The sequence below is a fragment of the Schistocerca americana genome, chromosome 2, assembly GCF_021461395.2.
Source record: "Schistocerca americana isolate TAMUIC-IGC-003095 chromosome 2, iqSchAmer2.1, whole genome shotgun sequence".
Taxonomy (NCBI): Eukaryota; Metazoa; Arthropoda; class Insecta; order Orthoptera; family Acrididae; genus Schistocerca; species Schistocerca americana.
In genome coordinates this window covers 1,030,454,497-1,030,472,785 of record NC_060120.1, presented here as the reverse complement: position 1 = coordinate 1,030,472,785, position 18,289 = coordinate 1,030,454,497, and the positions used below count along the sequence as shown (strand labels likewise).

General features: G+C 46.7%; 1 protein-coding gene across 2 annotated transcripts in view; it reads left to right on the top strand.

The window, feature by feature from the left end:
* The window catches only part of LOC124596421 (solute carrier organic anion transporter family member 5A1), a 441,010-nt gene that overhangs the window by 112,886 nt on the left and 309,835 nt on the right, over positions 1-18,289 (top strand). The window contains exon 2 of one of the 2 annotated variants that reach the window (XM_047135552.1): positions 894-970. The exons of the other annotated variant lie outside the window; for it this stretch is intronic. The gene's annotated coding sequence lies outside the window, so the exon portion shown is untranslated. The remainder of the gene's footprint in view (positions 1-893; positions 971-18,289) is intronic. 2 annotated transcript variants of the gene reach the window in all.

The following is an 18,289-nucleotide window of genomic DNA, read 5'->3' as shown; positions in this document are numbered from 1 at the left end:
TCCTCGAACATTGTGACTTAATTGCACGTAACAAATATTAACTTCTTGTCAGAATAATGGTTCAAAAGACAATTATATTAATTTCTTCTTCCCCTAGGAGTTGGAAATTAGTCGGCAAACGTATATGCGATGACTGAATTTTAAATTATCCGCACTGCGTCTGTAGTAGCAAACGTACTTGCTGGACCAGAGAATTAATTTATTTTCTTGTAATGCATCGTATTTTAAATATTGATTGAGTGATTGAGATGCTACACCTTGAAGGAAAGGACAGGTACTTTATTTCAGTTTCTATAGTAATGTGTCACATTACCAACAACTTTAATCTTGGCACAATTCAGTGCACCTTTAACCCATACGGACACAGACTCTGATTCATTTACTTTACGACGATTCCTCATCCTAAGAACCAACGGCATTGTAGACATATAGTAAGACGAACCACGTCCTCTGTTACACACTTCACATATCTGAAATGTACGATAAGCAATAACTTCTCGGCTGTTAAAAGTCTCCAGCCCTGATACAGTCTCCATTTTACCACCACATACTAGAGCCACAGTCAGCCAACCATTACCTTGTGCACTATCATCAGCATTAAAGTGTAAAATTCAGTAAGCATCTACAGAACACTGAAGGACCATAAAGAATACCTTGCGCACCTGCTCTGCTCCACGTAGTAATAGGCATACTATCAGTAGGTTCTTAGGACAAGGAATCGTCGTAAAGTAAATGAACCAGAGTCTGTGTTCGTATGGGTTAAAGGTGCACTAAAGTGTACCAAGATTAAAGTTGTTGGTGATGTAACACGTTACTATAGAAAATGAAATAAACTACCTGTCCTTTCCTTGAGAAAATACTGGATATTCTAATTTTGTATTCCTTTTCTCCAGCAGGATTCGATCCGGCAATCGACGAGCCTTTCACCATCGCAGAAGCGAGCGTTAGTGACCGAGGCTACGGAGACGAGGTAAATGTCCGTAACACTTACTGATATTTCGTCTACATGCTTTCTTTCTGCGCCGTAAAGCGAAGACCAGTGGGGAAGTTTTAACAACTCGACTTTGGTACAGTCCGTTCAGATGTCATTCTAGGGAATAGATTTCAACAGAGAGTGAAGTAGCTTTGCTTTTGGGCACCGGTGCCATTCAGTCTTTGCTGACGTCATAATTGTGGTCTGTCAGACGATAGGCCGATGGAATGTAGCTGAACTGCCGTAAAGCGAAACTTCACAGTTCAGTGCCGTATAGCATTCTTGATTGTGTGCAGTCTTGAATAAGACACTGAAAGTTAACTCTGCTTTGACTATTAGTAATTTAAAATTGTATTCTACCTTGGTATGTGTTGCTAACTATTAATGGCTGAAGCATAACATTGCGAAATTGTAACTTTTTTTGAATACGTATCAAATTGTATGTTTTTTATTTGAATGGCAGAATTTTTGGTCAAGAACATTTGGACACTCAAAAATAGGATGATATTCAATCTGAGAAACTAGAGGATTGGAACATGTCTCGCCGATGTTTTGCACTGGGAAAAACTAGAGCGGAAGTGTGGCCAGAGAATTCAGTGAGTTGTTTCAAAGGTGCAACTGCTCTGTCGCAAAATGAGAGCGTGAGTGTGTATATGGTGGTTCCTTCTTGTAGTGTAGGTGAGGGGGGGGGGGGGGGGGGTTGGTGGTTTGAGTTCTTGAGTGTTAAATATGAATGTAATAGCTGTTAGAGAGTGGTTGAATGCTTTGGTGATAGCTGATTTTACTTTTTGTTTCAATGTTCTGTGGGATGTTCATGGATAAGTGAGTGAAAAGGTATTTGGTGGTATATTATTATATTGGGTAGTGGTATTATTTTATTATCCTCTTTGGGAGCGTTATTCCATTATTTTATCTATGAGTGTAAACAATGAATTGTATGGCATGTGTACTTGATCATTCAACAGGGTTTTCCTTTCTGCTTTTGTTATCTGTATATGGTAATTTTCTTGCAGCGTTAGGAGGTGTTTTTTATTGCTGATTCTAATTATTTTCATGTGTTCTTCTCTAGTGGTTGGTTTGTGGTTATGTTCTCTCAGATGTCCTGCAAGTGTGGAGTCGTTTGCCCCATACTTCCAACCTCTCTTGTGTTCTTTGTATCAAACATCAAATATTCTACCTGTTTGTCCAGTGTATCTGCTTTCACAAGTGTTACACTGTACGGGTTTCGGCCTGCTGCCATCATCAGATTATTAAAAGCATTGAGAAACAAATAACATGGTCGAATAATCTATATTCATGGGTACTTAAAAGGGGTACATAAAGGTAGTCATTAGGGCTTCATGCTGTTCTATTGCGTAGGGAGCGCAAGAAGAATGATTGCGTAAGCTCCACTGTGCGTTCTGTATTTCTATTAAATATTGTCTCAGCAGTCTGTACAGGGACAATACGTAGGGAGTGGGAGTGTGTTCCTAGATTCCTCAACAGTGCCTATTAAAATTTTGTTAGCGGTGGAAAATTTTAAGGGAATGCGAGAGCACGAGCGCGCGCGCGCGCGTACACACACACACACACACACACACACACACGAGGCAGTCATAAAAGAGGGCCCTGCTGACTTTGGACGTTTGGTCGCGGCGGAGCTGTTTGCCCGTGTCGTGTCCCGCCCAACTGTACTGATAGCCGCTCGCCTAACAATGGTCCACGGGCGAGGCGGCTACGACTCCTCACACACGAGTCCGTGTGTGTGTGTTTGTTTGGGAGGCGCACACAAGGCGAGCTCTCCGTTCCCTGTACCGCGCGAGTGCCTCTACAAACAGACGTCACCGCCGGCCCGTACACAGGACAGGGAACCTTATTGTCCGTGCCACTTTAAACCTCACTACCTTCAGACAAAAAAAAAACAAACCGAATGTTATTTATTCGCTGAGGCACCTTTCGGCTTTTAACAAGACATCCTCACTGGGTGTCATGGAATAGTACATGATTTTTCGTTTTGAAAGCTTTTTTTTCGTGGACTTTATCCTGTATCACCACGGCTTCGACATATTAATTATTGGCTTTGGTAATGTAGAGTCTCCGCTCCCCATCCTCCTCCCACCGTCATGCCCCCCCCCCCTCGCGGGGCCGAGGGATGGAATTTGTCTACCTCATATGTCTGCGTCTAGTGTTATTCCATACGGAAGTGTGCCATCGTTGTGTAAATGTTTGCGAACCGAGTAACTTAGGTGGGACGAGGGTACCAGCCCGGTATTCACCTAGTCGGATGTGCGGATCATCCAGGCTGGCCAACATACTGGCTCTCGTCATTAATCCACCGGGCGGGCTGTATTTAGGCCGGCGTACCTCCCCGAATCCCGGAAGCGGTGTGCTAATTGTTTTCACACACTTTTTTTTTTCGATGTAAAGCCATGAGGCGGGATTGATTTTTGCGGTCGACACAGATGTCACAGAAAATTATTTTCCTATACAACTTGATGTAACAGAACGACATTGTATTTCAATGACGTCAAAAGCAGCACGATGTCAAAAACTGGTTGGAAAATTTATAGGGGGTGACTACGCTTATATGGTATATTATACGTAAATGTTAACATAATCAAATTGCATACATCTAAAACGTTTCAATAAATGTCTGATAATCAATTACATCATCACCAGTAACCGCAACCCCACCCATAGATCTTAAAAGAGCCGGCCGCTGTGCCCGAGCGGTCCTAGGCGCTTCATTGCGAAACCGCGCTGCTACTACGGTCGCAGGTTCGAATCCTGCCTCAGGTGTGTATGTGTTTGATGTCCTTAGGTTAGTTAGGTTGAAGTAGTTCTAAGTCTAGGGGACTGACGACCTCAGATGTTAAGTTCCATAGTGCTCAGAGCCATTTGATTTCTTAAAAGAATAGAACAATCACGTATAAAACATCTTCATACCTGTTATTACTTTACAAATTAGTTAGTGTGTTAATTTTTTACAGTAGTCATCTTTATGACTGAAGGCGCAAAACCCTAATAATGTAGGTTTTATTAATGTCGGATTATTCACCCATAGACCAATCAAAAAGGAAAAAAAACTTTATTTCCTCAACTATGTATCATATACTGACATAATTTAGCATGTTCATTCACTGGTGTAATGGTTACTGTCTGCAAATTTGTTGCAAATAGAGTTAGTAGTAAACAAGTAATAGAATGAGATTTTCACTCTGCAGCGGAGTGTGCGCTGATATGAAACTTCCTGGCAGATTAAACTGTGTGCCAGACCGAGACTCAAACTCGGGACCTTTGCCTTTCGCGGGCAAGTGCTCTACCAACTTCGAGTCTCGGTCCGGCACACAGTTTTAATCTGCCAGGAAGTTTCAAACAAGTAATAAATTAAAAAGTAGTTTCTGATGTCAAAGTTGTAATGCACGAACCGCGAAAATTTAGTAAGCGTCAAAATTTCCCCTTTCATTATTTCGTTAGGGGGGGGGGGAGGGGAAGTCAAGCTGAAAAAGTTTCGGAATGGTCTGAAATTATGTGTAAAAGTTGTTGGAAGTCACTAAGTGCTCTAATTCTGAAATACTGGATGAAGATAGTCTGGGTAATTTGAGCGCCTAAAGACCTACTCTGATAAGCCAAAGCATTATGCCCACTGCTGCTACGTTCGATGCCACCTGATGGCTTGCGAGAACGTGACGCTGCTAACAAAAGTAAGTAAGCGGAGCAGAGACGGACCAGGGACCACCCAACCGAAAATATGGGATGCAAATGGGGAAAGCCATTGAGATAAGCGACTTTGACAAAGGGCAGATTATTGTTACCCAGAGCCTGCGAACGACTATCTCGAAAACGGCGAAGCTGGTCGAATGTTCACGTGCTACTGTCGTGAACGTCTACGGAAAGAGGTAGGAGCAAGGTGGAAACTACAGGGTGTTTCAAAAATGACCGGTATATTTGAAACGGCAATAAAAACTAAACGAGCAGTGATAGAAATACACCGTTTGTTGCAATATGCTTGGGACAACAGTACATTTTCAGGCAGACAAACTTTCGAAATTACAGTAGTTACAATTTTCAACAACAGATGGCGCTGCGGTCTGGGAATCTCTATAGTACGATATTTTCCACATATCCACCATGCGTAGCAATAATATGGCGTAGTCTCTGAATGAAATTACCCGAAACCTTTGACAACGTGTCTGACGGAATGGCTTCACATGCAGATGAGATGTACTGCTTCAGCTGTTCAATTGTTTCTGGATTCTGGCGGTACACCTGGTCTTTCAAGTGTCCCCACAGAAAGAAGTCACAGGGGTTCATGTCTGGCGAATAGGGAGGCCAATCCACGCCGCCTCCTGTATGTTTCGGATAGCCCAAAGCAATCACACGATCATCGAAATATTCATTCAGGAAATTAAAGACGTCGGCAGTGCGATGTGGCCGGGCACCATCTTGCATAAACCACGAGGTGTTCGCAGTGTCGTCTAAGGCAGTTTGTACCGCCACAAATTCACGAAGAATGTCCAGATAGCGTGATGCAGTAATCGTTTCGGATCTGAAAAATGGGCCAATGATTCCTTTGGAAGAAATGGCGGCCCAGACCAGTACTTTCTGAGGATGCAGGGACGATGGGACTGCAACATGGGGCTTTTCGGTTCCCCATATGCGCCAGTTCTGTTTATTGACGAAGCCGTCCAGGTAAAAATAAGCTTCGTCAGTAAACCAAATGCTGCCCACGTGCATATCGCCGTCATCAATCCTGTGCACTATATCGTTAGCGAATGTCTCTCGTGCAGCAATGGTAGCGGCGCTGAGGGGTTGCCGCGTTTGCATTTTGTATGGATAGAGGCGTAAACTCTGGCGCATGAGACGATACGTGGACGTTGGCGTCATTTGGACCGCAGCTGCAACACGGCGAACGGAAACCCGAGGCCGCTGTCGGATCACCTGCTGCACTAGCTGCGCGTTGCCCTCTGTGGTTGCCGTACGCGGTCGCCCTACCTTTCCAGCACGTTCATCCGTCACGTTCCCAGTCCGTTGAAATTTTTCAAACAGATCCTTTATTGTATCGCTTTTCGGTCCTTTGGTTACATTAAACCTCCGTTGAAAACTTCGTCTTGTTGCAACAACACTGTGTTCTAGGCGGTGGAGTTCCAACACCAGAAAAATCCTCTGTTCTAAGGAATAAACCATGTTGTCTACAGCACACTTGCACGTTGTGAACAGCACACGCTTACAGCAGAAAGACGACGTACAGAATGGCGCACCCACAGACTGCGTTGTCTTCTATATCTTTCACATCACTTGCAGCGCCACCTGTTGTTGAAAATTGTACTGCTGTAATTTCGAAAGTTTGTCCGCCTGAAAATGTACTGTTGTCCCAAGCATATTGCAACAAACGGTGTATTTCTATCGCTGCTCGTTTAGTTTTTATTGCCGTTTCAAATATACCGGTCATTTTTGAAACACCCTGTACCACTAGACGCTAAATTGCTGGACGACCACGGTTCTTCACAGAAACGTTCGAAGGCTTGTCTGCTCTGTAAAGATGGCAATCTGTCGCATCTCTGCCGAAAGAGCACAATGCTGGTGCACGCACAAGTTTTTCGGAGCACACCGTTGATCGTACATTCTTGTTCATGGAGCTCCGCATCAGACCACCCGCACAACAAAATTTCTTCGCTCCGCTGTGTATTTTGGTGAAATCCTACACCACTTGCAAGGAGCTCACCAGATAATGGTTGGCAAACACTTTTTAACGGTGGCTTGTCTGAGCAGGGTGGGCAGACCTTTCCCAGTTGCAGCATCGACCAGCTTCCTATCGATCTGTCCGCACTGCAGTCCAGCGAAGGTCGCGCCGCTAGGACCTTGTGACGTCCTCACTCTGGTGCGTTCTCAGCGAGACCCCGCCATGCAGGCTGTCACGTCAGACGACAGAAAGGAGTCTTGATTGGGCATCGCAGGTAGCAGTCAGAACACTTGACAAGAAAATAGCAGCGGGGCTACGATGGAGAACGTGCGAAGCTCCCTGTGCAACGAAGCCGGCTAGCAGTCGACGGAAGCGCATGGGAGGCGTCGCGCGAGCCAGTACCTACATCTACATGTACGAGGGTAATCCCAAAAGCTCCTATTTTTTTTTACGCTACTGGCCATTAAAATTGCTACACCAAGAAGAAATGCAGATGATAAATAGGTATTCATTGGACGAATATATTATACTAGAACTGACATGTGATTAGATTTTCACGCAGTTTGGGTGCATAGATCCCGAGAAAACAGTACCCAGAACAACTACATCTGGCCGTAATAACGGCCTTCATACGCCTGGGCATTGAGTCAAACAGAGATTGGATGGCGTGTACAGGTACAGCTGCTCGTGCAGCTTCAACACGATATCACAGTTTATCAAGAGTAGTTACTGGCGTATTGTGACGAGCCAGTTGCTTGGCCACCACTGACCAGACGTTTTTCAGTTGGTGAGAGATCTGGAGAATGTGCTGGCCAGGACAGCTGTCGAACATTTTCTGTATCCAGAAAGGCCCGTACAGGACATGCAACATGCGGTCGTGCATTATCCTGCTTAAATGTAGGGTTTCGCAGGGATCGAATGAAGGGTCGAGCCACGGGTCGTAACACATCTGAAATGTAACGAGCACTGTTCAAAGTGCCGTCAATGCGAACAAAAGGTGACCGAGACGTGTAACCAGTGGCACCCCATACCATCATGCCGCGTGATACGCCAGTATGACGATGACGAATACACACCTCCAATGTGCGCCAAACACGGATGCGACCATCATGATACTGTAAACAGAACCTGGATTCATCGGAAAAAAAATGACGTTTTGCCATTCGTGCAGCCAGGTTCGTCGTTGAGTACACCCTCGCAGGCGCTCCTGTCTGTGATGCAGCGCCCGCATCTCGTGGTCGTGCGGTAGCGTTCTCGGTTCCCACGCCCGGGTTCCCGGGTTCGATTCCCGGCGGGGTCAGGGATTTTCTCTGCCTCGTGATGGCTGGATGTTGTGTGCTGTCCTTAGGTTAGTTAGGTTTAAGTAGTTCTAAGTTCTAGGGGACTGATGACCATAGATGTTAAGTCCCATAGTGCTCAGAGCCATTTGAACCATTTTTGTGATGCAGCGTCAAGGGTAACCGCAGCCATGGTCTCTAAGCTGATAGTCCATGTTGCTGCAAACGTCGTCGAACTGTTCGTGCAGATGGTTGTTGTCTTGCAAACGTCACCATCTGTTGACTCAGGGATTGAGACGTCGCTGCACGATCCGTTACAGCCATGCGGATAATATGACTGTCTTCTCGACAACTATTGATACGAGGCCGTTGGGATCCAGCACGGCGTTCCGTATTACCCTCCTCAACCCACCGATTCCATATTCTGCTAGCAGTCATTGCATCTCGACCAACGCGAGCAGGAATGTCACGATACGCTAAACCGCGATCGCGATAGGCTACAATCCGACCTTTATCTAAGTCGGAAACGTGATGGTACGCATTTCTCCTCCTTATACGAGGCATCACAACAACGTTTCACCAGGCAATGCCAGTTAACTGCTGTTTGTGTATGAGAAATCGGTTGGAAACTTTCCTCATGTCAGCACGTTGTAGGTGTCACCACCGGCGCCAACCTTGTGTGAATGCTCTGAAAAGCTAATCATTTGCTTATCACAGCATCTTCTTCCTGTCGGTTAAATTTCACGTCTGTAGCACGTCATCTTCGTGGTGTAGCGATTTTAATGGCCACTAATGTGTAAGTACATAGACTTGTTTATTTCTACAATGGTTTATAGCTTGAACATTTAGCTATTTTTCTACGTAATCATCATTTCTGTCGATGCATGTTTGTAGACGCTGTGGCAGTTTTTGTATGCCCATGTCATACCAGCTCGCCGCCATGCCGTTCAGAAAGTTATGAACCTCTTCTTTCACCTCGTCGTCGAAGCTGAATCGCTTTCGGCCAATGATCTTTTAACGTAGGGAACAGGTGATAGTCACTGGGCGCCAAGGCAGGACTATAGGGTGAGTGGGAGATTATGTTCCACTGAAACTGTCGCAGGAGAGCAACGGTTTGCCTAGCGATGTGTGGGAGAGCGTTGTCATGGAGAATGTGTACGCGCCCTTGCTCAACATTCCTCTTCTCCGGTTCTGAATTGCATGTTTGAATTTTTTCAGAGTCTCACAGTACCTGTCAGCGTTAATTGCGGTCACAGTGGACATAAAGTCGACCAATAATATCCCTTTCCGATCCCAAGAAACGGTTGTCATGACTTTACCGGCAGACTGTGTTTGTTTGAATTTCCGCGGCTTTGGCGAAGAAGGATGCCGCCACTGGCGTGATTGTTGCTTGGTCTCAGATGTAAAGCGGTATGCCCAGGTTTCGTTACCAGTGACAACTGAGTCCAGAAAGTTGTCTGTTCGGCTGCAAGGCGGTGAAGAAATTCGCGGGAAGCATCAAACTCGTTGCCACATGTGGTCCACAGTGAGCATGCGTGGCACCCATCTTGCGCACACCTTCCGGTAGTTCCATGTTTGCGTCAAAATTCTGTGAGCGGTGCTTCGGGAAGCCTCAGGAACCAACGTGCAGAGATCATCCAGGGTGAGATGCCGATCTAAACGCATGCTTTGCTCAACCTTCAACACTGTTTCCTCAGAAATTGAGGATCTCCCGCTCCTTTGTTCGTTTTGAATTTCGGTCCGAGCAGTTGCAAACTCTCTACACCTCTTAGGAACATTTTTAACATCCATGCACGACTCACCATACACTTCCGTCAATTGGCGATGGATTTCAATCGGCGCAGTGCCCTTTGCGTTCAAAAACCGAATAACTGCGCGCAATTCGCACTTGGCGGTAACATCCAACGGGAGCTCCATTATCGACGGCTGCCAAGCCAAGACTGGGCGCTTTAGAGCGGCGTGCGCATGTTTACACACAGCGCGTGAAGCACTCTTCATAACAGTGTGACCAACTGCCACACAGTCAGAGTTCTGTACTTATAAAATAAAATAGGAGAGACCTTACTCCTGGGACTACCCTCGTACGTCCATACTCCGTAAAGCACCGTGAAGTGCATTGCACAGGGCACGTTCCATTGTAACAGTTACTGGAGTTTTTCCCGTTCCATTCATGTATGGAACCTGGGAAGTATGATGGTTTAAATGCCTCCATTTGTGCTGTAATTAACCTAATCTTGTCCTAACGATGCCTATGCGAGCGATACGTTGCGGATTGTGGTGCATTCCTAGAGTAATAATTTACAGTCGGTTCTCGGGACTTCCTCAGCAGGATTTCTCGGTGTAGTATACATCAATCTTTAAAAGTCTCTCAGTCTAGTTTCTCCAGCAGCTCTGTGTCACGATCCCATGGGAAGAAAGCTGTGACCATTTGTGTTACCCTTCTTTGTATCCCCTGTTAGTCGTTTCTGGTACAGCAATCTCTAGGATGGGACGCACAAGTGATTTATAGTTCCCCACTGTTTTACCAATAAGCCGAAGTCTGCCACCTGCTTTGCGCAAGATTGAGTCTCTGCGCTCATTCCATTTCATATCCCTACGCAGAGTCACACCTGTGTATTTTTATGACTTTGTCGATTCCAAATGTGCCTTATTGAAATTGCAGTCATACGATACTATGTATTTTCCATTCGCGAAGTGCGCAGTCTTACATTCTGAACATTTAAATCACGTTGCCAATCTGAATGAGATGTATTGGCGGAATTAAAGCTGTGAGGACTGGTCTTGAGTCGTGCTTGGGTAGCTCAGTTTGTAGAACACTTGCCCGCGAAAGGCAAAGGTCCCGAGTTCTACTCTCGGTCCGGCACACGGTTTTAATCTGCCCGGAAGTTTCACGTTGCCAATCTCTGCACCACCTTGAAATCTTATCAAGGTCTGAATATTTGTGCAGCTTCGTTCAGACTATATATTTCATTCTAGGTGACTCCATCATCTGAAAAAGTCGGAAGGTTATTAATACTGTCTGCAAGGTCATTAATATACAAAATGAACAGCGAGGGTCCCAGTACTCTTCCCTGGAGCACACCCGAAGTCACTTCTACATCTGACAATGACTCTCCGTCCGATGACGTGCTGCGTCCTCCCCAACAAAAAATCCTCAGTCTAGTCACAAATTTCGCTTGATACCTCATATAATCGTACTTTTGACAATAAGCGTCGATGTGATATTAAGTCAAACGGTTTTCTCAAATCAAGAAAGGCTGCGTCTACCTGTCTACCTTGATGCAAAGCTTTCGGTACGTCATGTGAGAAAAGTCGGAATTGGGTTTCATGTGATGATGTGTTCGGGATCCATGTTGGGTGGCATGAAGGAAGTAATTCTGTTTGAGCTGTCTCAATATGTTTCAGCTCAGAATATGTTCCAGTGTTCTAGAACAAATCGATATCAAAGATATTGGACGGTAGTAAAGGGGCATTTACATGTTTAAAATACTGTCAGACCATTAATATGCTGACGTATTAACGTGTTGTCTACACTAGAAACGTTGACGAACAGTATTGACAATATTATTCCCAATGCTTGCTGAGCATGTGAAGTGGAGAACTGACTGCTTGATAGTATTCGCCGTTTTAGAGGTTGAAGGAGTTGCAGGAATCAGCTATGCGGCACTAGTGTCCACTATCTATGTTTTTAGTTCGTCTTTGTGCATATCATTCCTCACATTCAGTTTTTCAGGTAATGTTTAACACAGAACGCTTTTAGTAGGACAGTGCAGGGGGAACGTATTTACCACTTTAGGGTAATCACTGGACGATTAACTGTGACATAACTTTTCTTTATTAACCTGCAAACACAGTACGCCTTCTAGTTTATTGAATTAGACAGCAATTCAGAAAAAGGCTTGTGCTTCGAAAAGGACGTCGTACATATACAGTGACAAGTAAGATCTCGGCAAAATACATGTCACCCTTACCACATTATCACAAAACGTACAAAAATGTTTTACGGTAATTACCTGAATATATCATTGCAGGACAGATACCATTACTACACAGATTTCAACAACAGTTCTGCCAACTGTGTTTGCTGCTATTACAGCACCAAACTTCAAGCATTCGAACGAGTGGCCTGTCGCCAGAAATCTCAAGTTGCTCCTGATTTCTCGTTGCCCTTAATTTCTCTCATTAACGTATTTTAATCCTCCACTTTATATCATACCAATATTAATAATTTTTCGTAAGATGCAGGACTCGTCCGAAAGTAAAAGGAGGAATCAGATGGAAACGAGGCAGACGGAAAAAGTAAGTAAAGCATTTATTATTTCAAAAGTAATCGCCATTACTGTTAATACACTCCTGGAAATTGAAATAAGAACACCGTGAATTCATTGTCCCAGGAAGGGGAAACTTTATTGACACATTCCTGGGGCCAGATACATCACATGATCACACTGACAGAACCACAGGCACATAGACACAGGCAACAGAGCATGCACAATGTCGGCACTAGTACAGTGTATATCCACCTTTCGCAGCAATGCAGGCTGCTATTCTCCCATGGAGACGATCGTAGAGATGCTGGATGTAGTCCTGTGGAACGGTTTGCCATGCCATTTCCACCTGGCGCCTCAGTTGGACCAGCGTTCGTGCTGGACGTGCAGACCGCGTGAGACGACGCTTCATCCAGTCCCAAACATGCTCAATGGGGGACAGATCCGGAGATCTTGCTGGCCAGGATAGTTGACTTACACCTTCTAGAGCACGTTGGGTGGCACGGGATACATGCGGACGTGCATTGTCCTGTTGGAACAGAAAGTTCCCTTGCCGGTCTAGGAATGGTAGAACGATGGGTTCGATGACGGTTTGGATGTACCGTGCACTATTCAGTGTCCCCTCGACGATCACCAGTGGTGTACGGCCAGTGTAGGAGATCGCTCCCCACACCTTGATGCCGGGTGTTGGCCCTGTGTGCCTCGGTCGTATGCAGTCCTGATTGTGGCGCTCACCTGCACGGCGCCAAACACGCATACGACCATCATTGGCACCAAGGCAGAAGCGACTCTCATCGCTGAAGACGACACGTCTCCATTCGTCCCTCCATTCACGCCTGTCGCGACACCACTGGAGGCGGGCTGCACGATGTTGGGGCGTGAGCGGAAGACGGCCTAACGGTGTGCGGGACCGTAGCCCAGCTTCATGGAGACGGTTGCGAATGGTCCTCGCCGATACCCCAGGAGCAACAGTGTCCCTAATTTGCTGGGAAGTGGCGGTGCGGTCCCCTACGGCACTGCGTAGGATCCTACGGTCTTGGCGTGCATCCGTGCGTCGCTGCGGTCCGGTCCCAGGTCGACGGGCACGTGCACCTTCCGCCGACCGCTGGCGACAACATCGATGTACTGTGGAGACCTCACGCCCCACGTGTTGAGCAATTCGGCGGTACGTCCACCCGGCCTCCCGCATGCCCACTATACCCTCGCTCAAAGTCCGTCAACTGCACATACGGTTCACGTCCACGCTGCCGCGGCATGCTACCAGTGTTAAAGACTGCGATGGAGCTCCGTATGCCACGGCAAACTGGCTGACACTGACGGCGGCGGTGCACAAATGCTGCGCAGCTAGCGCCATTCGACGGCCAACACCGCGGTTCCTGGTGTGTCCGCTGTGCCGTGCGTGTGATCATTGCTTGTACAGCCCTCTCGCAGTGTCCGGAGCAAGTATGGTGGGTCTGACACACCGGTGTCAATGTGTTCTTTTTTCCATTTCCAGGAGTGTACATTTATCCTACTGTGGGACAAGACAGTCAGTGCCTTTAAGGAGAAAAGTTTGCGGTTGACTGCGAACCATGATTGAACCCAGGCGTGCATCTGTTCGTCCGAAGAAAGTAGACAGCCACGAATGTCTTTCTTCGGAGCTCCAAAAATATGGAAATTACATAGGGGGGGAGAGATCAGGAGTGTATGGAGGATGTGTAAGGGCTTTCCAGCGAAATTTTTGCAATGTAGTCTAAACAATCTTGGCTCCACCCTGTGGGTGGACATTATCCTGCGACTGAAACATACCGCCTGTCAACATTCCTTGACGTTTGAAGTGTTCGCCTACCACTGTGTTCATTGTGGCGCCGTGTTCCAGAAAGTAAATGAGCAGCGGGTTGACGGACGGCGTCATTCTGTTGCGGGATAATGCACAAACACTTGTTGCCAAGGTTGTATAGAGTACGCAGGGAACCCCTTACACATCCAGCATTCAGTCCCTATCCCTCCTCATCGGATTTCCAAATTTTTTGTGCCATCGATTTGCTTCGGACGGAGAGGAGAGGTGCACGTCTGGCTACAGTCATGGTTCTGTGGGAAACCACAAATATTTTTCCATAGCGTAACCGACTGTCTTGTCTCACAGTCGAATAAATGTATTAACAGTTATGCTGATTAGTTTTGAAAGAATGAACAGTTTACTTCAATACTATGAAAAGGATGGATTGCTACTCACCATATAGCAAAAGTTGAAGGATCGCATCAAACTGCTGTAGGCAATGTCCCAGGGAATACGTCACGCCGTGTTATGGAAAGCTTCCAACGCCGCCTAGATGAATGTTTTGCGCAGAGCGGGCATCATTTGACAGGAGTCAAAAAGTAATCCACCCAATGGACAATAACTTACACGTTAGTAAATGGCATACCTTGCACTATTGATTGACATAAGAGATAATAAATAAATTACAATTACTGCCTGATAGTGTGTTTTTAATATCCTACTATGAACGCTGCCGCACCCTGTGTTATAGTGATACTATGCTGAAGTTATAATTTATATGAGCGTGTTTATTTTATTCTTGACCTCACCACAGCACTGAGTGCAACTACTGTCAGTAAAGAAAATTTTTATTTTGTAAATTCAGTACGAGCCCCGTTAAATATAACTGTGGCACGAACTTTCTTTCGGATTAAATAACGTTGTCGACTGACAGTACTGTGACCCTGTTTCTGCCAGCGTGAGGGTCGCTTTATTACAGGGATGGTTTGACAGACTAGAGTTGTCAGTAGATACTGAACGTGTGCAGACCCCTTAAGCTCCGTATGAGACGGGTTTTGTGGGCGGATGAGGGCAAGCTGGCGGGGTGTGGGGAGAGGCCCACAATATCCGCGGCAGCTGGCCGCTTTATGTAAGTATGCCCCGGGCCGGGCCCCGGTATCGATTCCCGGCGCCGAATATCGTTTCCCTGTAACGGCACACGGCACGCGAGCGTCTGCCCTCTGCGTCACGCAGGACCTGGCCGCTATCAGCGAGAGGACCCGCGAACGGTGCGCTGAACGCGCTGGACTCGCACAAGGCACGGCCCGAGTTCGAACCTAGATCCCGCCGTTCTACTTCTCTTGCCCATACGTCACGCCACGCTTATCTTCTATGAGATTTATTTGCTTTTATTCTTCGATTTAATTAACCTGGAAACGTCACGGCCATCGGGATGACTCACATCTAACGAGGCGTTCTACGAATCGGGACTGAATTATCTAGCATCTAAATCGATGCACAGGAACCAGCACTTATTGCAAATATCAAGGAGCAGATTTTGGTACCATAGGTAAGATGATCAAGGATTTTTTAAATTGTATTTACATTTATCATCAGTTTTTTGAATAGTTTGATGCGCCCCACCACGAATTCCTCTCCTGTGCTAACCTTTTCATCTCAGATTAGCGCTTGCAAACTACGTCCTGCCGGCCGGGGTGGCCGAGCGGTTCTAGGCGCTACAGTTTGGAACCGCGCGACCGCTACGGTCGCAGGTTCGAATCCTGCCTCAGGCATGGCTGTGTGTGATGTCCTTAGGTTAGTTAGGTTTAAGTAGTTCTAAGTTCTAGGGGACTGATGACCTAAGCAGTTAAGTCCCATAGTGCTCAGAGCCATTTGAACCAAACTACGTCCTCAGTTATTTGTTGGATATATTCCGATCTCCGTCTCCCTCTACGTTTTTTTACCCTCCACAGCTTGCATCAGTACCACGGACGTTATTCCATGATGTCTTAACAGATGTCCTATCGTCCTTTCCGTTCTTCTTGTCCACGTTTTCCATATATCCCTTTCCTCGCAGATTCTCCAGAAAACCTCCTCATTCCTTACCTAATCAGTCCACCTTATTTTCAACATGTTATGTTATGATATGTTAACCGGGGACCTAGAAACGTCGGAGAGGCTCAGTCCCCGCCGCAGCCGCAGTGGTCCGCGACCCCACGACGACTACCGCAGTCCACTTCACCCCTCCGCCGCCCCGCACCGAACCCAGGGTTATTGTGCGGTTCGGCCCCCGGTGGACCCCCAGGGAACGTCTCACACCAGACGAGTGTAACTCCTATGTTTGCGTGGTAGAGTAATGGTGGTGTACGCGTACGTGGAGAACCTGTTTGCGCAGCAATCGGCGACATAGTGTAGCTGAGTCGGAATAAGGGGAACCAGCCCGCATTCGCCGAGGCAGATGGAAAACCGTCTAAAAACCATCCACAGACTGGCCGGCTCACCGGACCTCGACACAAATCCACCGGGCGCATTCGTGGCGGGGACCAGGTGCTCCTTCCCGCCCGGAAGACCGCACAGCCAACCGGGCGGGCTATTTTCAACATACTTCTGCAGCATCCTATCTCAAATGCTTCGATTCTCTTCTGCTCCGTTTTTATCACAGTCCATGTTTCACTGCCACACAGTGCTGTGCTCCAAATGTACATCATCAGAAATTTCTACCTCAAATTAAGGCCTGTGTTAAATACTGATAGGCTTCTCTTGGCTAGGAATTATAAAACAAGTAGCTCGGACAATAAGACTGACCTCTTGTTTAAACGGTATCCTACGGAGTAGCGAAATAGGGAAGAGGAAATGCGAGGCGACACAAATGGGTGTGTTCAGACTAGGGGTGCCAGATTTGTAAAATGAAAAAGGGAATGACGACTAGTTATTTGTTTATAGTAATATTTTCCAAGCTAAAATACACATATACACTGATCAGCCGAAACATTATGACCACTGCCCACCGCGGCGTTGAATGCCGCCTGTTGGCTTCGCGAGTAAGTGACGCGGTAACAAAAATATGTAAGCGGAGCAAACACGGACGGACGTAATGAAGATTTGGACTGAAAATGGGAAAAATCCATTGATGTAAGCGACTTAGACAAAGGGCAGATTATTATTACGCAGAAACTGTGAACAAGTTGTTGAAAACAGCGAAGCTGGTCGGGTGTTCACGTTCTGCTGTCGTGTGCATCTACGGAAAGAGGCCGCGCGGGAGATTAGCCGAGCGGTCTAAGGCGCTGCAGTCACGGACTGTGCGGCTGGTCCTGGCGGAGGTTCGAGTCCTCCCTCGGGCATGGGTGTGTGTGTTTGTCCTTAGGATAACTTAGGTTAAGTAGTGTGTAAGCTTAGGGACTGATGACCTTAGCAGTTAAGTCCCATACGATTCCACACACATTTGAACATTTTTTTTACGGAAAGAGAGGTAGAGGGACAAAACGTTTGGTTCGGAGGCTTGTCTGCTCTGTAAAGTAGCATAGATGGTGATCTGCGGCATCTCTGCCGAAAGAGCACAGTGCCGGTGCACGCACAAGTGTTTCGGAGCACGCCGTTCATCGAACATTGTTGAACTTGGAGCTCCGCAGCAGACCACCCCTGTGTGTTCACATGTTGATGCAACGATATCGTCAATTACGATTTCAGTGGGCACGGGACCATCGGGAATCGACCGTCGATCAATGCAAACGTGTCGGCTCTTCGGGTGAATCACATTTTTACTACACTACGACGATGCTCGTCTCCACAAACATCGTAATCGAGGTGAACGGCGGCTCGAAACGTGCTGTACGCCACGGATGCAGGCCGGTGGGAGCAGTATTATGCTGTAGGAGACATTCCCCTGCGCTTGCATGGGACCTTGGTAGTGATCGAAGACACGCTGACAGTTGCGAACCACCTGCAACCCTTCAAGCTTGATGCCTTCCCCGACGGCGAAGTCAGCTTTCAGCAGTATAATTTCCCGTGCCTCGAAGCCAAAACCGTGCTACAGTGGTTTGAGCATTACAGTGAACTCACGTTGGTGTCTCGGTGACCAAATTCGTCTGACGTAAATCCTATGGAATCCATTTGGGCCGCTATCGGACGCCTTCACCGTGTACGCACATCAGCCGCTCGTTATTTACGCGAATTACACGACCTGTGCGTAGACATCTAATGCCACGTACCTCCACAAACCTACCAACAAACTGTCGGATCCCTATACGCAGAATCATTTATGTATTTCGTTCCAAAGACGTACATACAAGCTAATAATGTTTTGGTTCATCAGTGCATATTACATCACGCAAAAACCATATAGCCCTTCCACATTATGCACTAACCATTAGT